At 37.1% G+C, this 27,162-nt stretch overlaps 2 pseudogenes; one reads left to right on the forward strand and one right to left on the reverse strand.

Annotated features, from left to right (window-relative positions):
* The first annotated feature begins 292 nt into the window (after window positions 1–292).
* LOC149263169 (uncharacterized) lies at window positions 293–1,790 on the forward strand (annotated as a pseudogene).
* A 4,635-nt stretch (window positions 1,791–6,425) lies between these two features.
* Window positions 6,426–27,162, reverse strand: part of LOC149263170 (protein STICHEL-like 3) — a 66,837-nt pseudogene continuing 46,100 nt past the window's right edge.

Raw genomic sequence — 27,162 nt, forward strand, 5'->3', positions numbered from 1 at the left:
TTTATTCATTGCTTTCATTTTTGTTAAAGATTATTATGCACTGGGGAAATGGTGGCCAAGAAAAGGACAATTTATCAAATGTTCTTGTCAAATTTTTTTATTTTTATTTTTATTTTTTTTTATTTTTAACAGATTTGTAAGGATAAACTCTACGTCCAATAAACAAAAAAGTCTTAGATTTTTGGGAAGAGGTTCAACGAAATGCATTCAGAATTAAACGTGAAGTAGAGTATACAGAGGGCATACTGCAAAAAGAAAAATAACCTGTAGCTCCAAGGTATAATTAGCGAGGATGATGACCGGGAAGCAACTGGTTTCGAATGCATGGTGGAAATGTATTCCCCGCTTCTTCACTCACTGCAATTTTCTAAGTTCCCATTCTCAAATCAATTTCCAATCTCTAGAGATCGACAGAATTTGCAAATTAATAAATGACCATCCATTCCCACACTCAGTGATCGAATCCACTCTGCATCACAGCAATCTCACACTGTCGGACTCTTTAGTAGAAAATGCGCTGGGGAGGCTTTTCTCCGGCCACGTCAACGGTTCGAAGGCCCTGCATTTCTTCCATTGGATCGCCTGGCAAAATCCCGATTATCAACACACTTCCCAGGCCTAAAAAAAATGCTTCACATCTTAGCCCGAATGCGGGATTTCGACGAGGTATGGGAACTGCTCGACGAAATGCACCAACAAAATAAAATAATCCTCAAGGCCCTTAGCGTCGTTTTATCAAAGTATGCACGGAGAAGGTCGTTCAATGAAACCCTAGAGGCATTCGAAAAAAATGGAGAAGTTTGTGGGGAAATTGAACACGGACACAATTAATGTCCTCCTTCAGGCATTTTTGCACTCAGAGACACGTGAAGGAAGCTCGAGCTGTATTCAATAAGATGCACCAGAGGTTTGCTCCCAATGCCCAGACGTTTAATATTTTGCTTTTGGGGTTTAAAGAATCTGGCAATGCAGTAGCAATAGAGATATTTTTCAGAGAAATGATCAGAAGAGGCTTGAGTCCCAATATTGTTACCTATAACATTCTCATAGATGCGTTGTGCAAGGGTAGTAGAGTTCATGATGCATTGGAACTTTTGGAAGTGATGGAAAAGAATCACTGTTGTCCTGACATTCGGACTTATACTACTTTGATACATGGGCTGGGTATTGTCCGCTATATTGATCGTGCCAGGAAACTGTTTGATGAAATGATCATAAACGGTCACGGGCCTGATACTACGGCTTACAATGCCTTGATCAATTGTTTTTGCAAATCAGGCTGTGTGAAGGATGGGTTGATATTGATGAAAGAGATGGAGGAGAAAGATGTTGGTTGCGATAATATGACTTATCATACAATTTTATATGCATTTCAGGAGCTTCAGAATGAGGAATAAGTTTGTGAGCTTTTTGTCAGAATGATTTCGCAAGATTTGGTGCCACGATTCCCTGGATTTCCTTGCCATTATGCTATCAAAGCTGGCAGAGGTGCAATTTATGGGCCTCCAGATCAGAGAATAAGAATGATGGCAACGATTTCACTGCTGGCTTCTGTAGAGAATAAAAATTTCACTTTTGAAATTCCAACGTGTCATGTATATCATGATCTAGACTTTTGGAAAACGACAGATAACTCATACTTTAAACACCTTGATCACTACGTTTTCCTAACGGTTCACCGATTTTTAGTAGTTAAGAAGTCGAGTTATCTAATTATGGAGAATGAGTTAGCTCTCAATGCCAGCCGAACAAAGCCACCTCCAAAAATCTGTGCGTACCAACCTTCATAAAGGTTCGAACTGGAGTTTTGAGGGGTTAAAATCCAGCTTTGAACAATGCAATCATCAAACAAAGCCCTACTCGTTCAGTGATTGTGGCTTCCCTCGAAGACAGACTTGAAAGCTGAAAGTTCGGACGTGGAAGGAAAAAGTTTCACATGAAAAGACTCCAAGATAATACCTCTCATTCAGTTTGTGAGTAAAGCTTTAAAAAGAACAGCGGTATTGAAATTTCTGGTTTTCCTCATTTTTGCGACAGTCGTCCTTGTAAATTTACAGTCGTTTTTCATCAAATGAATCAATTGTTCTACGATTTCATACTTTCCAGGAAATGTTCTACAATTTACTCAACGCTGGTTCTTGTGCTGCAAACTGCTTGCCAAATCTTACAAATAGTTCGGCAAATTTCACCCAAATTAAAAAGGGGAGATTTAACCTCACATAATACCAAAAATTGATACTAAAGTGAAATAAATCGATAATTAAAACCAGGAAACCCTCGCTGAAATTAAAATGCTATGTTGACATTTGATAATCAAAACTAAAATCCTCGCGCAATTATTATACGTGGTTCTTAAGTGTTGAAATCCCTCTGCAATATTTTATATGCAATTCTTATAATTATTACAGCCTTACGTTCATAAATATAATCTCGTTATATATAATCTCGTTAATTACGCTTTTTGTGTGCAGTTGTGGCGTTGATTTAATATATCTATTTATTAAATAAGTTCGTTTTTATTTGAATATATCGGACACATTTTTTTAATGTGCAACAATATATATTTTCAAATTTATTATAGAATTATATAATTTTATTAATGGTTTATATATATATATATATATATAAAGAAAATTTAGGATGCTACAAGACTTTTTAAGGAGATATATATATATATTTTTAGGAGATATATATATTTTAAGGAGATTGTAATAGAACTCTACGGTACTGCAATTAGAAATTTACAACAAGTCATAAAGGTCACAAAGGTTTTGTCACATATGTTTGGTCAGTTTCAAACAGTTACGTCAATACTCTGTTCATCTGTCTGGTTTGCAGGGGTGATTGCGGCTACAAGACTTATTAGAAGCAAAACATGGCTCTGTAAATGTGAGCTAGAGTAACAAGACTTCATTTTTTTTTTTGAAAGAGTTAATTTGATTTTAGAGAAATACCCACATAGCAAACAAAACTAGTTATGCATGCATGGGCCCATAGGCCTCAAGGGTTAAACTTGGCTCTGATACCAAGTGTGAGGACCAGATTCAGAGTAATAAAATGTAAGGACCAGATTCAGACATCTTTTTCTTTTTGTTACAGCAAATACAACCAGAAAAGAAACACATTGAGATTTCAAATTTATTTAGCACACACATTCCTGGCACTCATTCCAGGAAGACATATCATAACATTTACATACGTTTACTAAGATCAATAGTAATGAAATACATGTGTACCATTCACCAGAAGGCGAGACTCCGCTTGCTCTGTTGTTACTGGTATTCCCGTTCACCAGAAGGCGAGACTCCGCTTGCTCTGCTGTTACTGGTATTCCCTTGTAGCTGGTCACCTCCACGAGTGAATGATGATGCACTTGATCTGAATGCGAAGACCCACCGGTTAACCTCCCAGCCTACTCCTTGGGTACTCTTCTTCCCCGCGGACCCCCGAGCTGCAAGGGGGTTGTACAATGGAGGAAAACACTAGCTGGTAGAGGAGAGCACACCTTGGCTCAAGAGTCCCCTCTCTAAAATCCTCTACCTCACCAAACTCACTATAGCTTCGTAATCACTGCTCTGACATCATCTCATCCATCCAACAATAGGGATCCCCCCCCAAAAAGTCCCTTCTCCCATGGCTTGCCCCTTCTTTTATAAGAGTCCTCATAGGTGACACTTGTCATGTCATGCATAATTAATTATTTTTTTATAATTCAATAGCTTGATTATTCACCCACCCATGTGTCATTCTCACATCAAGGGTCTCCCAAAATTATTTACTTAAATTTTTATTTAAAACTAATATTTTCCTCACCTCAACAAGATTCCTATTTCTCCTCCTAGTTGTCCCTTTATTCCCCCTTTTTATTCCTTAATTTGTGTTCATTACTTGAAGTCAATTAATGAGTCAAGATTTTATCCCCAATCTACTCCCTAATTTAACTCAGGTTATCTCCTAGATGGATATTCTTATGTTGGTTGTTGACACATGGAGCTTCTCTACAATTCTCTAAATTTAATTTATTATTCTCATTTTAATTCACCTTCCTCTTTTCTTAATTAGGTTTAAATTAGTTTAGGATTAATCTTTATCCTTACAATTATGTTTGTCTTTCCCTTTTTTCCTAATTAAACCACATAATCTTCCTAGTATTTTCCAACATGGGAAGGGTAGAGTTTTTAAGGTACTCTATTTTAATTCTTCCTATGATCCTCCTTATTCCAAGTTTTATTTTTGATTTAATTACATTGGTTTCTAATCATTATTTACCCTTGATGTAAATTTACCTAGTTTTCATTCCTTGCTTATATTTATTTATTATTATTTATTTTAATTATTCCAAGGGTGCCAAGTTTGGTTGTGCCCTTCAAGAACTTCCCTAGAAGTTCCAAGGGTGCCACACCTAATAGCTTATTTGTGATGTCAAGGGTGCCAGTTTGGTTGTGACCTTCAAGAACTTCCCTAGAAGTTCCAAGGGTGCCACACCTAATAGTTTATTTGTGATGCCAAGGGTGCCAAGTTGGTCGTGCCCTTCAAGAAATTCCCCTGAAGTTCCAAGGGTGCCACACCACTTGCCCTTCAAGCATCCAGTGATTACGAGGGGAAAGTATAGTGCAACGTCATAGACCATTATCATCTCTTATGTTGCCTGTTATAGTGAGACTAATGGTGTCGGGGATCAAGGAATCCGCCTTGATGCGCGCCCCCCGGTAAAGTCCTCATGAGCGACCCAACTTTGGGACCTGCCCTCATGGCATCGTGATCTTCAAGGTGAAGGTTGGACACCTAATCCTAAATGGGTTAGTGTGGAAGCTGAATAGACCAAAGCAGTCCAAGAGACCTTGGGATCTGAAACCCAAGAGTCATGTATTGTACTATAAATGTATATCTCATGTTAATAAAAAAATGTACTGCATGATTTATCTTTCATATTGTCTTTGTTTTCCATGTGTGTTTAACATGGTATCAGAGCGGGCGATTGCTGGTCCTGCTCCAATTTCAGGCATTTGTTTTATGGATTTTCTGTGCAAGCCAGAAAATTCCCCAAATAGAAAATTCTGACATTATTCTCTTGCTCTGACACTTCCACTGGCCTGAACGCTGCTCTTGTAGCTGCTCCACCTGCATACAATACGCTGCTCTCTGCATACAAAACGCTCCTTCACTCAGCGTTATTTGTGCCATTCTTTACCTGCCACTCTCTGTCATATATTCTCTCTTTGGTGTGTTATACCTGCTCCGGATTGGCGCCTCCATTCCTGAGGTCACTAATTTCGTAGGCCATGGCCTCGGACTTTATGCCACGGAACGTGTAATTCCAGGGCAGATTTTGCTTGTAAGCAACGCCATTGCAGTTGTTTATGATTAGCCCAGGCAGAGAAAGGACTCGGCAGATTTCATTGCGGATAGATGAGTCGGGTCTGAAACTCATCATCACTGTTGCGATGTGATCGCAGACATTGCTCAGGTTACTGTATAACTTAGATGCACTAGACCTCCATGAAAGATGCGGCCAATGAATTATTTGATCAAATAGATAGTAAAACTATTCGAACCCATCTCGAAAAATGATAACTTGGAATTAGACCGAAATTACATTCGAGAGATTATAAGGCATCTTTCATTCGAGAGATTATAAGGCATCGTTCATTTGAGTCCAGCATCGTCGTCTCATTGTAACACTACGAGAAAGATATATGTCTATATAGGACACAGTAAAAAATAGAGTCTTTGGAACAAGTTTGTATTCCTCTGCAACCTCAGCAAGTCAGTCTATCAATATTCCCCGCATGCTAGTACTTATGTCTTGCTGAACTACATCCATGTAGTCCATTGATGGCCTTCTCTTCTCAATTTTGTGAAAATAGTCATAGATATCAGAGGTATAGAATACGCACATCTAAGGATCTCTGTTATCTGCGTCAATTTCAACAATCTTAGGTCCTTGCACCCCTGCTGCGACTGGAATCCTTTCTTCACTGAGGTGGACTTCCAATGGCTTTGAATGTATAGGTTCTGCAAAGTTTTCTTCTCCAAAGAAGCAATATCTGAAGCGCTACTGTGTGTTTAACGTCTGTGCAAAGCTTCCTTTCCAAGGCACGATTTGTAGCATTTGCTGAATGATTTGCTATTATATCGGCTTATTTAGAATTTCGATCAGAGAAATTGCTTTTGTGAAACATAATCAGAGGGTTCTTTAACATATATGCCCTCTGGAGTTTGAAAATTTAGTTTTTTGCGTTTTTGACTTGTTATGCAGAGGCATTTGTTTGGAAAGGACTAATTGCTGCCGAGAGTAGGGCAAATTTGATCCTGAGTTTGACTTAACTCGGTTTTTGGATTAGAAACGCAGAGAATAAAGAAGTATTGAATAAATCCATCTGGCTTGCAAAGCCCGGTGGATAGTTTCCCCTGTCCGTTGCAATTCAAGGGAATGGACAGCTGCTGATGGGTGCCTTTCTCTTGGCTGTATTAGTAGCAGGTTTCATTCCATTTTTCTGCAGATTTTTCAAAGGCTGCAGACATGGTAACAGGAAAAAAGAGCGATTAAGTTGGCGCAGAGACTGGCAGAGGCGACTTGTCTGAGCATTTGCCTCGGCGACTTTCTGTGAGGAGGCATCTTTGGCTCTTCACTGATTCCATAGGTGCCTGGCAAGAAGGTTTGTGAGTTTTCCATCACAGTGAGTTGTGCTCTTCCTGTAAGTTGCTGGTGTGAACAAAATGCAAACAGAAAATCATTCTGGAAGATTGTGCGAGTTGTAGTTGGGGAGAGGGTAAGGGCATAAAGAATGATCTAGCCCCAAGGCTACAAACTTGTATTTTCTGTGGTTGTTTCAGTTGAGCAGCATATCACTGTACCTGTGCTTAAAATCTTAATGAGTATAGACTATTGGAAGTGATGTTTGGTGATGTACCTCTACTATAGAGGGTCTCAAACTTCCTCATCTCATTGGATGTGTGGCTGTGAATATATTGAAGACACTCCATATTTATTTCTCTGTCTTGGAGCTGAATACGTTGCATATATTATCACTGTGGTGTTTTCTTTGTAATGATGGAGCTTCTTTGATGTTATAACACTTATCTATAGCCACTGTTCTTCCTAACATTTTCTGGTATATTCTACTTCAGATCTCTGTTATTATTAGAGTTGATATATCAGAGGTATATGTAATCCATTCCTGTAGTTGAAGTTCGAATTTCAAAGAAGGAAGAAGTCATTTAGTTGTGCATCCATACCTTCAGCCAAGCGTATCTTGGTATACCTGAGCATTTTAAGGGTGAAACATATCTATTGTATCTGTGTTGGAAGGACTTTGAGCCTCTCATTCTTGCTGGACACAAATCTGTTAGTGATTGGCTAAATTCCTAGCTGGAATCTCTGTATTTTGAGGGCAGAATACATAATAAAGCCCTGCTGAAGTTTTTAACACATTGCTGGTGGTATTTTGATTTGTTTATAAGAAAGTTGAAGTGCGAATTGATTGAAATCAACCTTTGCAACAACATCAAGAATGTGTCGTCCAGGAGTGTTTTCAAATCGATGGCGAGATTCGACCAAGAAATTTTGATATAAGTTTGGCCAGATGTTGTATAGTGGACCTAGATATTGTTTTGTTGGTGATATTAGGGGCGAAAACGTTGCAGCAGACAAAGGATGTTGTCTTAAGGTTTCAGAAACAGTCCTGTGAATTTTGATGGAAATCGACTTTGGAACTTTAAAAGCAATCGTTTAGTACAAAACTTCGCGGATTTTTTATTCTTTTTGCATTCCTGAGCTTCCAGAAGGGATATAGAGGCAAGTTCTATAAAGTTTGAAGGAATCAGCTACGTAACTTAATTTAAAAAGTCTAGTCAGATGTGAAATTTCTACAGAATTTAAAGAACAGAATCTCTGAAAGTCTGGTATTGGACAATGTATTTTTCAAACTGATATTCTTAATTTTTGAAATCTTCAATAGCTGGGGTTTGTCTAGACTTGCTATAGTCTCCACTAGGATTGTTGAGTGTTCATTTCTTTGTTGAGACAATGGCTAGATTTGATGATGTATTAGAGTTACTGAATACACTAATACACTCCACTATTGGTGGGAAGGTAAATGTTAGCAAAGACACTCTTTGTGACATTCAGACCTGCCTGCATGATGCACAAGAAAAGATCGAATTTTTGTAGCTTGAATCTCAGCTACAGCAAGAAGAATTAAAACAGAGAAGTCATTCTGAACATGTTTCTGTTCAGAACATTAAGACTGCAACCCATCAGAAGCAAGTTAATATTGTTGAAGTTGATTCAGATTTAGTACCCAATAAAGCAGCAGTTGTACATGCAGATGTAGAAACTCAGTCTGCACTTCCCAAGCCCATCATCAGACCTTGGGAACAGCTTGTCCACAACAAGCACAGAACTGGTCTTGGATATGACAAGGACTTGTCCTTTCATATTCCAGACTATGCCAAGCCCATTCAGTTTCAGAGTGTTGGATTCATTCATGACAGTTCAGCTGCTCCTCATGACAGTTCAGCTTCAGCTGTTCCAGACTCTGCTCCTCTTCCACAGCAACAACAACAACAAAAACAACAGATCGTGAAATGCCAACACTGTGACCGAGTTGGCCATTTGAAAGATCACTGTTTTGATCTTCATCCATGTAAGCACTGTCATAAAACTAGCCATCCTTCACACAGATGCTTCAGAAACAAACGTCCTGCAAGAACAAAGATTCATCTTGGATGGATCGCTTCTTGGCAATGGGCATCAACAGCCAAGAAGATATTCCAAACACATGTCAGAACTTGTTCTAGAATATTGAACAGTCTTGCAGTTGAGTTTTCTCCATCATCTCACCTTGTATCTGATAGGGGGAGAAATGATGGTCATCTACAAGCTTCAAAGTCACATCAAGCGAGCCTGAGCCACAACCTGCCACACCAGTTTCAGAGTGGTAGCCAGAGACAAAGATACCTGAACATGCCTTCAGTTGGCAATCTGGGACACTTCCTCTAGCAGAAGACTTCAGCTTCTTGCCAGCCTTGGAAGAGTTCCGGGAACAAAATTGAGAACACTTCCTCTAGCAGAAGACACCAGCTTCTAGCCAACTTTGGAAGAGTTCCAGGAATTGCATTAAGCATTCCAGAGTTGTTGGTCATCCTTAAACCATCACAGGTTGAGACTTCCCTTTTCAGGTTGAAGTTTTACCTTTTATGCGGGGTGAGACCTCCCTTTTATGGTTGAAGGTTTCCCTCTTTAAAACAATAGGATCACTTCCTCTAGCAGAAAACTTCAGTTTCTTGCCAGTTTTGGAAGAGTTCCGGGAACTACACTAAGCGTTCCAGTGTTGGTGGTCATCCTTAAACCACTGCCCTTTTTACCAACATTTCATAGAGCACATTCAGCCTAGTGCTGCCATGCATTTTTTTTCACATTTTGTATTACAACTCTCTTCTTGGACTCATACATAACCTTTCGGATTAAGGGGGGGGAATGTTGGACACCTAATCCTAAATGGGTTAGTGTGGAAGCCGAATAGACCAAAGCAGTCCAAGAGACCTTGGGATCTGAAACCCAAGAGTCACGTATTGTACTATAAATGTATATCTCATGTTAATAAAAAAATGTACTGCATGATTTATCTTTCATATTCTCTTTGTTTTCCATGTGTGTTCAACCCTTCCAGCCCAAGTCACGGCGGGAGTGCTAGTGGGTGAGATCAGGGACTCTGTCCCACCCCTCCCATGTAGTTCCATCCACTTGTACAACCCCATCACCCATATGTGAGTCATTCGGTCAAGCAACTAATCTATGCCTGCAACCATTAATATATCATCAAGATATAGTTAAACATATATGGCAGATTCCAAGATCGACTTACACTTTCAAAGATAAAGTAATATAAATTTTCATCAAACCAGGTGTCATCGACATGTCATATGCGAGTGCTTCTGATGGTTTCCTACCATACTCAATAATCATCAGTAACAAGGTTTCTCAATGTTAGTCAATTATCATAATAGCATCATTAACAATTCCTGGTCATTCACATCATTGTCCATTGTAAGTCTGAACTAAAGGAAGTAGGTAACATAGGGGACACATCCCTCATGGCTATCATCAATAATCATCAATGGAAACATACATATTCATTAAGCTATCAACATCGTAACATCGTAGAAATATACCTATCCATAAAATTTATCCTCATTATGCTTTTAGTAGACGCATACATATTCTTTACTACCCTCATCATAATTTCAAATAGAGACCAACTTAACTATTTAATATTGCAATCATCAGAATACTGATAGATAAGATACATAACCATTCATGCTACCATAATATCAATGGAAAGCATTCATAAACATCACAACCATGAATATCTCAATCGCTAATAATAGTGTCATGGGTCCAGATCCTCAATCTGAGGTCCTCGAAGAATAAAGTGTCTAAGATAATGTCGTATTAGGGTCAGGAAATTAGAGTGGGCACTACACTTTCGAAGCATGTCAGTTATATCTTTTACAATCTCTGCATAATTTGGAATAAATCTCCTTAGAAAATTAATCTTGCCTAGAAAAGCTTGAATCTCCTTCTTGTTTCTAGGTAAGGTCAATGTTTCAATTGCAAATACTCGTTTGGGGTCAATTACTACTCCCTCCTTTGAAATTATATGGCCCAATATTTTTCCTTCTTTGACAGGAAACAGGGACTTCTTAGGGTTCAATGATATTCCAAATTTTCTACACCTGTCAAAAACCTTCATCAAGTGCTTTATATGTTTCGGATCAGATTTAGAAAAAACAGTTATTTCATCAAGACAAATAACCACAAATTTATTTACCTGACCCATAAAAGCTATGTCCATAGCTCTCTAAAATGTTGCTCCAGCATTGATTAAGCCAAATGGCATCCTATCGTACATGAATTTACCCCATGGTGTAGTAAAGGTTGTCTTCTCTCTATCTGCTGTATCAACATTCACCTGATTGTAACCTGAAAAGCCATCAAGCATAGAAAGTCTTTGTGCTTCTGAAACCATTTGAAGTAACTGATCCATTTTGGACAAAGGATAATTATCTTTTAATGATGCCTTGTTCAAATTTCTAAAATCCACATAGAGTCTTATTTCTCCATTTTTCTTTCTAACAGGAACTAGATTTGCAACCCAATTAGAATATCTAAGAGGGAAGATGATATGAGCATCTAGCATTTTTTTAATCTCCCTTTCTACAGTTGGTAGAAGGGCTAGATTTATCCTTCTAAGTTTCTGTTAATAAAGTTTTTCTTCTGACTTCAAAGGAATCTTATGTTGTATTAATGAAGTATCATAGGTCTTTAGATCAACATAAGTCCAAGCAAAAACATCCTTATAATTTTGCAATAACTTAAGATATTGAAATTTGATCTCAGGGTCTAGAGTGCACATATTTTAATGTTTTTGATATCTTCATCAGTTCCAATGTTAATCTCTTCTATGTCAACTTCTGAAGAAATGGACTGAGGGTTTCAGAAGAAATCATTTTGATCAAACAATTTGTCTAAAGGAATGAGTCCTTTTGGAATAAAATTATTATATAATTGAATAATGTCATGATTAGAAGTTTGGGTTTTAAAATCTAAAGTATCATTTCCGTCTGCAATTTCATTTATTTCAGTTTTATCTTCATCAATTTGTACAATTGAAAAATCATCTATTACTTGCAGAAATGATTTCAAATGTTCATCATCTTTGAATATTTGCCAATGTTTCAGATTATCTGGGATAGATGGCCTATATTTGACTTGTATATGATAGAGTACATCAGTATGATCAGGAATTTTAGAAGAGCTAGTGAAGACAGCTAAGGCATCTGCATGAATATTCTGATCTCTGGGAATATGAGTCAAATTAAAAGCATCAAAGAAGTTTTCAATTGAATCCTATACTTCATTTCGGTAGGACCTAAGTATAGGGTGCTTGATCTAGCAAACATTTCTTACTTGCTTAACGATAAGTTCTGAATCAGTAAAAACACTTAAGTTTTGAACTTTTAAGCTTTTGGCTAATTGCAATCCTAAAAGGAAAGCTTCATATTCAGCCACATTATTTGTAACTTCGAAGTCTAATTTACATGATGGGGTTATATTTTCTTTTTCAGGTGAAAATAGAACTACTTCAGCTCCTGCCCTATATTTCATGCAAGAGCCATCAAAGAACAGTTTCCAAATATCAATTTGGTTTGGTTCAAGACTTTCAACTACCTCTTCAATTTTGACTTGAGTTTTATGTTGGTTTAAAGTGAGTTGAAAACAACCAAAGTCTTGATCTATTGCATAAATTATATGGTTCCTTGGCTGGTCAGTCTTACAAATAGTATGTACAAATCTTACCTCTCTATATAATCTTAATTGCTCTCCTCCATAAACAAGAATAATAGCATATGACATATCCATCTGTAGAGTTTCCCCTAATTTGGCACAACAAGACTTAGAAAGGAGCATTCCAAACTTGGGAGGGATATCTGTGACAACAATATCAAGTACTACACTTTTCACTAGAATTTGGGTAAGGGTAACCACTAGATCCTTGATCAATCCCAAACAGGGCACCCTTTTAGAATCAAAGGTGTACAAGTCATGGTAGGATCTAGTTATGTCAAGTTTCAAATGGTCCATGATAGATTTTGGCATAAGGTTGTGTGATGCTCCTGAATCAAGCATACAATTATACAACATGGAATCATTTATTTTAAGAGTTACATAGAAAGGAGGCACTATCTCATCTATCATGTCTAAACTAGGGCAAAAAACTACTGCTGGTTTTTCATCTTGCAGACTTATGACATCACCTTCAACATCAACCGAGGTATTTTGTATCCATTTTGTGACTTGGCTTTTGTAACCAAGGTTTTTAGAAAGTTCTGACAGTGGAATTGGGATCTTAACCCTCTCTAATTCTCTTTCAACATTAAATGTAGTCAAAATGTTTTTACCAGTTTGGGTAGTATCAATTGACTGATCTAAGGGCTGAACAATAGTTGTTTGAGCTTCAGCAATTTTGGTATTTGGTTCAATTATTGGTGTTTCCTTTGGATGTCTCCCAGGACCAGGTCTAGGCCCAAGATCATACCTATTGTTTAACTCTCCAATTAAAAATTCAGAGAAAGCGTGATATTTAGAGACCTGTGAAGCTTCCCGATCTTCTTGAACCTGATTTTGTTGTGAGAGAGGAATGATGACTGTTTGATTGGAAGAATAATCCATACTATTAATATCTTCAGTAATTGTCATAGTATTATCATCACGTTGTTGGTCATCTATCAATAGAGGAGTAGGAACCTGTTGATCATTGCTAGGTCTCTTAAGAATTTGTAGTGGTGGATTTCTTTTATATTGACCTTGATTTTGGTTTTGGGGTCTAGTAACTATTTGTTGTATTGTCCTAGGTTGGGTCTCAATCTTTCAAATCCTATTTGATAGGTTTCTAAGAAGAGATGTTATTTCATCTATTTTTTAGTCTTCGGATTTAGTCTTAGAGGAACTAGAGGCTTCTTGAACAGATTTGAGTTTTCTTTGGGCCTTTTCTTCCTTAAGTTTTAAAGAAGTTGAGGCTGCCCTATTTGCTTCTACTTCTATAGTGTTTGTTTGCATATCTTCAAGAATTCTTGAAGTTCTCTCTCGTAGCATAACAGCAAAGTCATCATCAAAAGCTTTAGAAAATCTAGACTTAGTTGCTGCTACAGGGGGCTTACAATCAACATGCATTTTGTGATAGAGTTTATTGAATCTTTTGATAAAATCTGATACTGGTTCACCGAAGTTCCTTTTAAGCTCTTCAAATTCTGTGAGGAAGTAAAGAGGATCCTTTTTCACACCCCATTGATTTTTAAATATGGTTGTAAGCTCTTCCCAATTTCTAATGGAAGCTACTGGTAACTGCCTAAACCAAATCCTCACATTTCCTTCAAGTGACTGTACAAACAATCTCATATAAACGTTTTCTTGTTCAATATTCATGTTGTCTGCAAAGTCTAGGAAAGCTTGAAGATGGTCCTCAGCTGAGGGACCAGTTTCTCCATTGTACTTGGGAAGGTATTTTAAGTATCTAGCTGGGAATGCATCTAGGTAATACTAAGGCAGCATATCTAGCCTGTAAAATAAGTCAGAAAGCCATGACAGCAGGTGGTGTATGAGGTGCTTGAGGTGTATGAGGTGTTTGTGTAGATGTAGAGGATGAATAAGAAGTAGAGGAAGAACTGGTGATTCAGGGGTTGATGAACTAGTTGGAGGTGAAGGAGGAGGAGATCTCCTGAAATACTTCAAGGGAGTCTTAAGAACTAACTTTGGGTCCTGTAAAGGAATACCTTCTTTTGTTTCAAAGAGAGGATTGGAATATATAGAGAAGGTCTCCTCAGGTTGTTCAAAAGAAGAAGTTTCAGGTCGGTGAAAAATGGAAGGAAATGGATAGGTGGTAGGGGATATGAAATCTATGGGTTTATATTCTGGTAGATTAACACCCAAATCAGATTCAGTTTTAGGTGATCCTGGTGGTATTTTTGGTATTGGATGAGATTCTAATGAATGAATAAGGTAGGCTGACTTAAAATCAACTCCTCTATCTAGAAGTTCAACAACCCTAGGTGATAAATGGGAGTAATCAGGATCAGATGGGATATTACTATAGGGGTCAAATGATTCTAATTCTTCAGACTGTAGGACTAAAGAGAAAGAAGAAGATGGTTGGTGTCCCCTTTTAGAACTGGCTTTTCTCATAATATTTTCAGGATCTGACAGAGGACTAACTATGTCAGCTTCTAAATGAGATCTGGTATGTTTAAAAGGTGCCAGCTTGGGAGTGTGGAGTCGCCTAGGTGAATGATTTTAACCTTTCTAAACCCTTTAATCACCTTAAAGGAAAAGAATGAATGAATATCGTTGTCCCAAGGGAAACTTAAAAGAAATTCGAATCCCTGACAATGGTGTCAGTCTAATGTTGTACCTTTTAGATAGTAGTAGGTCATCTACCAATGCTAGAGCATCTAAAATAATTGTTTTGGGGTTTTTGGTTTTAGTTTTGGAAGACCAATGAATGAAGACAGATGTAGAATTGAAATACTTAATCCTTTGGATAATATTAATATCTCAGCAAAGGGTTTCTATAAAGCTTTACACAATGATATAGATCAAATAGTGGTGAGAAGAAGACAGAAAATAATATGATTATCACAATTTCTAGACTGTAAAATAGAACAATCATAAGTATGAAAACCTTCTAAACTACGTTCCAAAGATTCAAGGAAATATACTTAAGCTTACAAAAGATACTGATGATTTATTGATTAGATGGGATTAGCTAAACAAACAGTTCATTAATCCATTCTCTTAATAGATGATCATTTCAGGAGTTTATAGGAATAAATTGAGACACAATTATTCCTACCTGGATATCTCTATAAGTCATAAGCATATGAATAAAAACATAATGATTGATAACTAGAAAAACTTACAGGATAACACAAACTATGTAAAACCAAATTCAGAATCATTTGCTTTGTATTAAGGTTCCAGAAAGACTGAGTACATCAAGTGTCTAGAAAAGCTTCCTTCAAAGGTGCAACCAGGTTCAAAATAGAATGAATAGTCATGACTTAACAAGCAATGAACAATGAACCTTGAACCCTTAACAACTCGAGAAGAGAGTTATTTGTACAATAATGAAACTAAGAAAATATCCTAAAACTGATTAAGATTTATTCTAGGAAAGGAAATATCTTCATGCAAGAAGATAGGGGCAGCTATTGAACTGCTTCTTGTTGTTCCTTTTATTCAGGTTGTGTTGGCTTTGTTGTTTGATATTTTTCCCTTTAAGCTGATTGTTTGTTTGTATCCTTTACGCTGGTTGATTCCTTCATTTGATCTTTCATCTGATACTCTTTAAACTCTGTGAATATCCTTTGACCCTGTTGAGTAGCCTTTACTATTTCTTTTTACCTTTACTGTGCATTTCAGGTTTTTACTGTGTTTTTCAACAGTGAATCATTTTAGATTTTATGTTATAGGGTAAATTTATTTGATATAATCTTCGTATTTGTCTTCTAACTGTATGCAGGTTTTTTCTTTGTAAGACTGGAACAAGAGTTTTTACCTGCAAAACACAGAAATTGTTAAGAAAACGTAGGTGACAGAGAAGGTCGTCAATGGCTTTATTGAGTTCGAAAGGATATTGGAAGGAGTCCAGAGTGCATTGGAAGGTAAAATAATGGTTTTATTGGTCGCATATGTTTATGGAGGTTTCAATATGTAAACAGGAAAAACAAAGCAAAATGGTGATTTTTACGTTTAAATGGAAAAACAGTTTACTTTTTGAATTATGGTGCAAAGTGAACATTGGCCATTTTGTCATTATGCGGGAGGTGGTTTTGGTTTTCATTGCGCCGCTTATGAGGTGCGGGTGATTTTTGGGAGGGGTCACCCGATATAGCCTAGAGCCTGACACATAGTAAGGGGAGGTCAGTGGAATACTGCTTTTTCGGGCGGGTAATGCTCGAATAGAGAACCAACCCGAAATCGCTGAGGGTCATTGGATTTGAATAGATTTGATCGAATGGTGGTGGAGCGAAAGAGTAGCGCGGAGGTAAGAGGAAAGAGAAATGGAGGGGCCCAACGATTAATCATGGTGGTATGGGATTTATTATGAGTTAAAAGCTTAGATTAACAAGGTTTTATGGTTAAATAGAGGTTTAGGTTGTTTCTTCATTTAAATCATAAAAACATTTGAACAAAGAAATCCTTTGCAAAACATGGTATGGCTGACTTGAAATAGTATGAATTCGGGTGGATAAATGATGTTGGGTCCGGGTTCATCACATATCGCAATCGTAGTTTAGTGAAGGAAGGCCCATCGTAAAGGAATACGATAGGGGCCGGACGCGATGTGGAAAATAAATCATGGATAATACTGCGATCGGGTCCGGGTTCCCATCGCATATTAGAGATTGCAATGGTGGAGGGTGTATGTTTCAGCCAGGACTTGCGATGAGGGGTGGATGCAAAATGGGAAATGAATTATGATATATATTCGGTCGAGTCCGGGTCCATCGCGCATCGCATATCCAAATGCGAAGGAGAGTGCATGCACGTTGAAAAGCTTTGTGATCCGCCAATATGCGATATATTATGGAATACATAGTTTTATAATAAAACTTATGGTTTTGGGATATTTAGTAAAGGGAGTTAATAATATACAGGAAAGGGGACTTTGGAGGTTTAATACTATAAGTTGGCGTTAATATGAAACATGAGTGGAAAGGGGAAATACACTAAGTATAATGCTTTTTCATGAGTTATTTTCTTTTCACATATATACATTAATACTTAGGCTAAACATCTTTTTGTGGGTTTTTTGGGTAAAAGGGGATTTAACATGGGGTTTTCACTTTTTCTAGGTGAAAAGGATTTTAACCTTAGAAAAAGGGGTTTTTTATGGAAAATGAATGAATATGAACTGTATGAAGGTTGGAAGGGGAAATTAGTAAATATAGGGATGAATGGGGATGAGGGAAGTTAATTAATTGATCTTGTAGACCTTCATTTGCTTTGTGTAATTGCCTCATGGACATAGAAACATATGGTAAAACATGATAAATGTACATTTTTTCCAATCAATCATCATACTTATGCAACCTTTCTTCTACTTACCCTTTGCTTGTCCTATCATTTTTTCTTCACTTAATGGGTGCATTTAAGCTAGCAAACCCTTTTCCTTTTTCTTTTTTTTAAACAAACTATCTAATTCTAACCTTATAACATCTAAGGGCTCAGATTAAACTGATGAACACCTTATTATTCTCTACCTAACTACTGATCTACCAAGATTAAACAGTTTGGTCAGATCTTTAGTCTCTAATTATAACATCAAATTTAAAGCATGAAGTAGTCAAGATTAAACTATTTGACTATCATGGGTTGTGGCATTTATGACAAGCTGCACACAACCATTATTTTGTGGAAAAAATAGTAGTGGCATTTAACTTGCTCACTTTCAGAGTTTATTTGTTTTCTTTTCTTCCTAACCTAACATTTTCTTTTTGTCTTGATTTTTTTAGGACATCTAACCTAACATTTTCTTTGATATGGGCATCATCATCAAGATATTTTCAAAAACATTTATTCAATATTGTTATGTCCATACCCTAACTTAACATTTTTTCAAAATATTATTTTATTTTATTTTATTTTTTTGATTAATTTATTCTATCTTATCAAAACCAAAAAATGCTACAACACAGTTATGCACATAATAGGAAGAATGTTGATGATCCCACTACTTTATTTTGGAGAATTGAGTGTAGTAAAATTTTCCATTGTATGAAAAGGAAATAGATTATTTGGGTGAAAGAAGGGAAAAATGAATGGTGAATAAAAGTGTAGAGGATATGCACGATGTTTTGTTTCAATCTTCCTTTGACACGTGAATTTTCATTGCTACAGAATTCAAAAATTTTCTTGTGGACATGGTGTTAGGGCCTAAATCTAGTTCAGGCTGAGAAAGGTAGGATCTAGGGTAACATCAAACCACGCTTAACCTGGTAGCTAGCCCTACCAGGTCGGGAGAGGGCTCTCTCCTTGTCAATCTCAAGAAAATATGGCCAATAAAGCTTGAGATGACTGATGTAATGATTGATTTTAGGCTAGGTATGTGTACAGAGGTGTTTGATTGAATTTAATGATGTTTTGTTTTCTCAAATGTTAAAGGCAGATTTGGGTCCGGGGAATGAGGCTCAGTTTTCCAGAGATCTCTATGGGGCAAGGTAGGCAAGTGATTTGGTACTTCAATTTGAGTGAGATGGAGAGCTTTTAAACAGGTGAGGATTTGAAAAGGGCATGAGAAACTCAAGGATCCTCTTCAAACAACTGAAAACATAGATAACTAAACAAACCCTAGGTAGAGCACTGCAATTTCAATGTATTCTACCTTTTATCCTTGTTTGATTTAGTTATGATGAAGCAAAGAGAGATAATGGCATACATAAATCACATGTAAACTTACAATTACAAAAGAAAACAAAATACCAAAGCAAGATGCCACAAGAATCCCATAAAGTGCTGCAAACCTTGGTCTATTCCTTAGCCAAACTACTGAAATGAATATACAATGAAGCTCCAAGCTTTCCCAAAAGTCCAACCATGCTAATGACTGAAAAATTACAATATATAGGCAACCAACAACTCATCCTAGCCTCTAGGGGTCGAGCTCATAATTTTAGGAGCTGTTCTAACAAAATCTAAACTGAGAACTAAAAAGTAGGCAATGGAACAACTTACCTCTAAAAACTAGGAAATTGATTCATTCAGTTGCAAACTACCTTTTCATGGATGAATCTACCTCTATGAGTGAAAATTTAGCATAATTACATCAAAATCCATCATGTCACATTAAATTACATCATGAGTTTGACAATTATATGGAGAAAAGTCAAATTGTGAAGAAACTAGGCAAAAAACAGAGTTTTTTGGCCAAAATGAGCAAAATTCCTCCAATGTGCCACGCTGATTTCCCTATGCATAGCACATTTTTTCAGCTGATTTTGGAGGCCTTACTGATGTTCAAATTTTATCCAAGTGGTCTTGTTGGAAAGGTCTGCCTATCTACTTTCTAGAACAAGTGGAATTTTTGAATTTGGCCTCCACTTGCCCCTCCAAAACTGAGTTCTCCCAACACTGCTTCTTGTGTGTCCAAAAAGGGGCAGAAAGGTCATTTTTGAGGTGTTTTTAACCTTTTTGGAAGCTCAAAACCTATCAAAATTTCTTGGACATTTGTGGGCATGCATATTTCTCCATGAAAAATCCAGAAATTCTGAGTTTTCCTCAAAAGGAGGTCCCCATCAAAAGCGCACGCCGGGTGGCGCGGCACATCAGGCAGAAAAACCTATTTTTTAAGCCAAAAAATTGAAAATTGAAAAAAGTGTGCTAAGTGTCCTTCATCAAGTGTTGTGTTTGGCTAAGGAAGCCTCATCCAAGATCTGAAGTCTATCTTGCTCTTTTCACTTCCTCGATGCCTTCTTCAACTTGGCCTTCAAGTTCCTGATTCTTACCTTGCACACCATGTTTCTTGCCAAGTAGTGGTATGCCATGTTCCTCAACATGTTTTTCTTATTTTGGGCCTTCTCCAACATCTTCTTCAAGTGCAATTTTTTTCTCTCAAGCCAAGATTCCCAGTCATGTTCAATCTCTTGCTCATACCCATGATCACTGTCTCTTTCCATTGTTTTCCTTTGGTTTTGAAAAATGTGGTTGTATGTGGATGGTTTTGTGGATAACAATGTGAAAATATGGTGGAGGAATGAAATGGGTAAAGTGTATGGAAGAGAGTGTATAAATGTATGTGTGAACAGAGTTTAGGGATGGGAGTAAGAGTTTAGGGATGTGAGTAGGGTTTAGGGATATGGATAAGGTTTAGGAAGTGTAGAGTTTGGGAAATTATATGTGGAGAATGGGATTAAAGGGAAAATGTATGAGGGGAGTGGGATTAAGGGGATAGGGTATACGACCATTAGTGCAATGAAGAAAACTAGGGTTTCACCCTAGAAGCTAGGGTTTTAGGGTTTTGGGGATAGGGGAGTAGGATGAGTGGAAATGAGAGGAGGAATGGGAAATGAAACTAGTGAAATGTAGTGAAGGGGATTTGAAAGTGGTAGAGGGGAATAAAACAGCAAAAAATGGAAATTTTGCAAACCCTAGGCAGATTTTCAATGACACTGTGCAAGGAGCTAGGGTTTTATTTTTCACCTATTGAAACACCATGAAAACTGACTAAAACCCTTGCAATGGCACTTAGGAATGTTAAACTCACTTGTGAAATGAGGCTTGCAAGATTTGGGAGCTTTTCAAGATGATTTGAATGGATTACAGGATTTTTTAGACCTATGCACCGCGCTGCCCCCAATGCGTAGCGCCAGTATTACACTGCAAATCACTGCCCAATGCACTGCGCTGGCTCAATGTGTATCGCCTTTTTTCAGGAGACTTTTGGAGGCCTTATCGGTGTCAAAATTGGACTCGGGATATATTTTTGTAAATATTATTGAGTCTACTTTCCAACACAACTTGAATTTTTCAATTTGGAGTTCATTTGCCCTGTCAAAAGTCAAATCTCCCAAGACTGGTCAAAATGTGCAAAATGAGGCTGCCTCAAGGCAGAGTGTTGTTGCAGTCAAATTTTGAAGGTCTTCCTCAACCCCAAATTGAGCTCATGATAGCTCATTTTAAAGATATTTGTGTCCAGTTATCATTTGACTCATCAAGAAAGTCATTTTGTCAACCAAGCTAGGAGAAATATTGATTTTCCCAAGGTCACTTCAAAGGTGCACCAATTCTCCTGATGAAATGGTATTTTTGACATTTCTCTAAAACCATGACACCTGTGTAAAAATTGAAGGAGGTTTTTCTTCCTTGGCCTATTTTGGACAAAAACCTCTCTCATTTTTCCCAAATTCATCTTTTATTGCTTAGAAACATCATTGGAGTAAAACCTATCCCGATGTGTGGAACAGGGGATTTGTCGAAATGAAGTGAAATGAAGGGGATAAGGAGCTTCTAAATTCTTGAGAAAATTTTGGGAAGTAGGGAGAGATGTTAGGAAGCAGGAGAAAGTGGAATTTCAAAGATTGAGTGAGGGGAAGGGGTCCAAAAGGGCAAAACACAGGCCTAGCCTAGAAAATTGTCAAGTTGTAGCAAGAAACTAGGGTTTGTGCGAAAATGAGGAATTTGAGGGATATCAGTGATGGGAAGTGTTTAATAAGGTACATTAAGGATAGGGGAAGGTGTATGAACATCAGGATACAAGTTTTGCTGATGATTTGACCGTCCAAGAGAAATTACCTTCAAAACCCTAGGAGAGGGAAATGAACCTTACCTAGGCACAACTGAAGCATGAACAAGGTGTAAAATGACCCAGTGGAACTTGACATGATGATGAAAACCCTCTGAATGATGGTACACTCAGCTGAATGGTGACATGGACCAAAATTTGGACAACTTTGAAAGGAGTGAAAGCAAACCCTAGACCTAATACCTAGTGACCAAATTTTACTTGAAGACTCACTGAAATGACAAAATTTGACCTTGACACCTTAAATCACTTCGTAAGAGCATGTTTGATCAGTGGATGGAGGCTTCAAAGACTGACACTAACACATGGGATGAAGGTTAATGCATTGTAACATTATAAGCAGGTGAATATGCAATAATAAAGAGGAAAAAATCATTGACCCGTCTTGCAACAGATTATAATTAAGGTTCATTAAGAAATTCTTAGTTGATAATGAAGATACTAGAAATTGAAGCCTTTCATGGTTTCCCAATTTGAACATGCTACAAGAATTTGTTGAAGCTTTGAAGATGGGTTCCTTTTACACGAGGACATGCAAATGCTTCGATGTAGGGGATATGTTGGGCTCCCAATTTTCCATACTTTTTCAAAGATTTATTTAACATTTTCACCATTCATAACCTACACCCATAACCATTTATTTCCCACTTTATTATGCATCTTCACCCCTTAGAACTCCATACCATTTGACATGCATTTTGAGGTAAAAGTTGCTTACAGTCATTAATTCCTAAGCTTATAATATATTAAATGAATTTTAAGTTGTTTTTGCTAATGATGAATTATTTAGCTTAGTTCTTATACAACAGTTCAATTTCAGTTCTTGATCTTGGTGATCATATTTGCACCCTTCTAGAAGAAATTTTTCCACCTGGGTTTTGAATCCAAAGGTATTATAATAGTATGTTACTCAGATCGGACCCAAGTCACACATGTGAAGCTCTAGCTCCAAAACAAAATTACAGGGCAAAGTTTCTAGACAGTGGACTCCATATACGATTCCTGAGGTAATGAGGGAAAATCTAAGAATTCCACAACATCAGTTTTATTCCCAATATGGTAAATTGGTTACAAAAAATGTCATTTTCCAAAATACTAAATTGTTTGATAGATATCTCTGGTTCTTTAATGTCAATCTGCCTAAAATGCACATTTTTTCCTATATTTGCAAACAATGCCCAAATTTGAGGAAAATACAAAATAAACGACCAACACAGCAAGAGAGGAATCACTCTTAGTCATGATGAATTATGGAACTAATATATTGTATCTCATTTCTATTTTGGGGAGAAAATCACCCAATATTACCTTGGGTGATTCATTTTGCTAATTGATATATATATATATATATATATATATATATATATATATATATATATATATATATATATATATATATATATATATATATATATATATATATATATCCACCCCAATGATCTTTTTGTATGAATATTTAGACTCAAAACAAAGTCTAAGGCTGATCACCATTCACTTTGAATAAGCTTGGATAGGTATTTGATAGGAGAATCATTCTGGTGGCTCACTCGGTTACACGAACTCACCAAGTCTTCAAGTGGCTCACTCGGTTAGAGAAAGCTCAATCACAATTGCATCTTACACCTTCACCTAATGCAATATTTCTTATATGTAATATTGTTTTTGTTCATCATCCTTGTCTTCATTCTTGCCTCTTTGTTGAGTCTCCTCCAACTCAACTCCACCCTCTAGTTACTTATATATGACTTGGTTCATCTGAAGGGATGTTTCTGCCAAGTGTCGTGTCAGTTTAGTTAGGGCAACCTTTCGGTTCCCTCAACCTGACCTTCGCATGATGAAACCCCAACTCATTTAAATCAACTCAGGTTGACTCGTTTATCGGTCACATAGCTCATCGCACGTCTCAACTGCCAATTGAGTTGCATGACTCAGCTGCTTATACAGTCACATATCTCGGTTGGTTGTCTCATGCCCATCTCAATTGGTCACCTTGTGCATGTCTTGGTTGGTCATATCGTGCATGTCTTGGTTGGTCATCTTGTGCATGTCTCGTTTGCTCCCCTTGTCTCATAGGGACAACCACAACTCATGCGCCACAATCATGACCATGTCTCGGCTGATTTCATGTGCCACAACCACGACCCATATTGGTTCATTGCAAGTGAAACCTCAAAATGTTTGTTTTAACATTGAAAATGTTGTGATGTTTGTTCCACCCCATATTGGTTCATTGCAGGTGACACATTTCTGAGGGCCTTACATCCTCCCCCACTCTAAAAATGTTTTCATCCTCAACAATGAACCTCTTTGGTAATTCATCCATCACTAAAGATAACATCATCATTGCAAGTAGACTATCCTCTACATATGAAAAACCTCCTCATCATATCAAAAAGAATCTCATCTATCAACATACATCCCATGTGACTCCATGAATGTCCATGTAATAATATCATGTGATGGATCCCCTCATGTCATAACACCAACTCCATAAGAACTCTTTCACTCAAACATGTACAACCATCATCACAACCTCATGTCAGCGTAACTCATCCTCATCCTCATCCTACTCATCATCATGAAGTACCCTACATGGCACCTGATGCTTCTCCAGATTCAACACCCTAAGAAATTGATCCATGAGCTCAGTAAGTAGATGAAGTGAGGTAGCCCCTTGGGACTACCTCTCCACACTCTATGTACTCCATCTCTCCTCCTAAATATGTACTCCTTGATCTAGGAAATGTTCCACCTATGTCTGGTATGAACCCTCCATATATATTTACAATGTATCTCAACAAAGGGGGATAGGAATCAATCCTACCCTCACTCTCCTCAATCAAGCTCTCCAACTCTAGATCATCATGACAACCATTTTTTTCCATGATCTCACTCGACTCCTAAAACTATTTGCTAGTGTTTTTATGCCATAGTTCATCATCCTAAACCTCATCCTAAACTACATATATAATCCTGCAATCTCCATCATCTTGGTCTAGGTCTCCATGCAAGCTCAAATTCCAAGCATCAATGTCGTCTACATCGTCAACATACTCATCATCTCCTCTGCTATCACCAAATGAAGAAGTCCCAACATCAACATTCTCGCACTCAACCATGGAAATCTCAACATCAACCATCTAGGGTCTCTCTAACATCCTCAAAATCCCATCTTCCAATTTAACCATACTACTTGAATATTACATGAGTATGGACTCCATACAATATAATATCTCACAAATCTCACCATCTTACTGTCATGTATCCACACAGATAGTTGTCATCCTATATCTATCTACCATGGCTCCAACAGTCAGAACAATCATCGATTCATTTCCTGAAAGAATGAACAATCTTCTCAAATGTGGTACTAGCACAACATTTTGTCCAACCATAAAGTTTATGCCCAATACAATCTCATAGTCATCAATCCTGATAATTATGAAGTCAAGCTTCCTAGAACATCACTAATCGTTCCAACTAACAATTTGTACTAGAACATCACTAATCGTTCCAAGAGCTCTCGTGCCCTTAAAATTCACTGCTTTGAAGGATGCATAGACTGGAACAATCTCCTAGCCACATCCTCCCATATAAAGTTTTGAATAGCCTCATTATCCACCATAGCCATTAATGGAATCCCACTCACATCAATCTTCACATAGTTCAACTTAGTCTATGTTGTAGTCTAGCAGATAGCATGTATTGTTTACTAATAGAAAGGACAACAAGAACTCACATAATCATATGCAACATAAGAATAGTAGAAGAGACACAATGTAGCAGAGAATTAGCAAAGTAGTACTTTATATTATATTCTATTGAAATATGATCAAAACCAATATGTTAATGCATACATTGCCATATATATACTCTATCGAGACAGTTATAGTACTTTAAATGTTAGAACCAACTCAACCTATCCAACTTAGACCGTCGACTTGACTAAAGAGTTGACCGACTTTACAATATATATTTCTGACTCGACTTGGCTAGTTGACTAAGTCAACTAGCCCTCCAACATCTCCCCCACCCTCAATGCCTTCTTTATCCCAAAGAAGGGGAGCTTTGGACTCTAACAAAATTTATACAAAATCTGTTACAACGTGAAGAAAAAAGAGTGATTTCTTAGAAAGAGATTATTAAAATGCTTCTTAATGGGTATTTGGTTGATCAACAGGTCTGGTTTCTTGGTTGACTGGTGCTTCCTAGACTAATTATGTTGAATCTCAAATACAAATTCATCTTCTCTACCTTTCCCTAGGTGATCAGTTAGAACCTTCAACTTCAAATTCATAAATGTTAGAGTGTTATTCATAGGTTGGACCGCACCCTCAAAAATTTGGTTCAAATAAAGTAAATTTAGGTTGTGGCAGAGATGACAAAGATGATTTCGCTAGTGCAGGTGATAGTGTTGGAGTCTTGGGGAATCTTATTTGATAGATAATTGGTTCAATAAATTGGAGATTTTGATAAAATATGGACCATTCTTGTACAACTAGCCTTTCCTGCGCATCCAATTCTTTTAATTCTTCCAAATACTATACTTTGTCAATGAGTGGTGTTTGTTGTAATAATCGGTTGTCAACTAATACTTGTTGTTCAAATTGCTGCAGTTCACTAATAATTCTTGAAAATAGTTAGTAGCATTAGAGGCTTCTATCTGTGATTTCTTACCTTCTCTTAACCATGTCCTCTCCTCTTTCAGTAAATAAGCATGAAGTTTTTTCTCTTGTATAATCTGATTATCATGTGTAGATGTTTCTCGAAGTTGAGTCACTTGTCGAGAGAAAAATTCACAAATATCTTATTACATGTAGATGCTAAATATGTTGGCCAACTATTACGAATTGTGCTAAGTGTGGCTCCATGATCTAGTGTATGTTCTAATTCTTGTTTAGCCTAAGAAAATTATTGATAGGCCTTCTAGATTATGGTGGACAGTTATGAATTTCCTTGTATTATTACTCTATCTTGCAGTTCATTGACTTGAGAATTCATTTCCTCATTATGGTCAACCAGTTGATGGACTAATTGTTGGACTGCAACAAGTGAATCATTGACACTAGTTGGAATGTTGATATTAAGTTTTTGTGTTACCTGATTCTAACATTCCAACTAGATCTCCTTTTCTGGTTGTTGTCATTTTTGGAACTTTTTGCTATCCATTTTCCTTCTTTTTAGTCTTTTCTTAGTTTCTCTAATAGAGTTTTCTAGAGATTCAAATATTTGTTTGTCAAAATCATGCCTCAGGTTGAATATCTTACTAGGTGTGTAAGTCGGTTCTTTCTTCATCTCT

The sequence above is a fragment of the Pinus tabuliformis genome, chromosome 6 (assembly GCF_031772625.1).
Source record: "Pinus tabuliformis cultivar Carrire ecotype Pingquan chromosome 6, CPIR1, whole genome shotgun sequence".
In the NCBI taxonomy this organism is placed as follows: Eukaryota; Viridiplantae; Streptophyta; class Pinopsida; order Pinales; family Pinaceae; genus Pinus; species Pinus tabuliformis.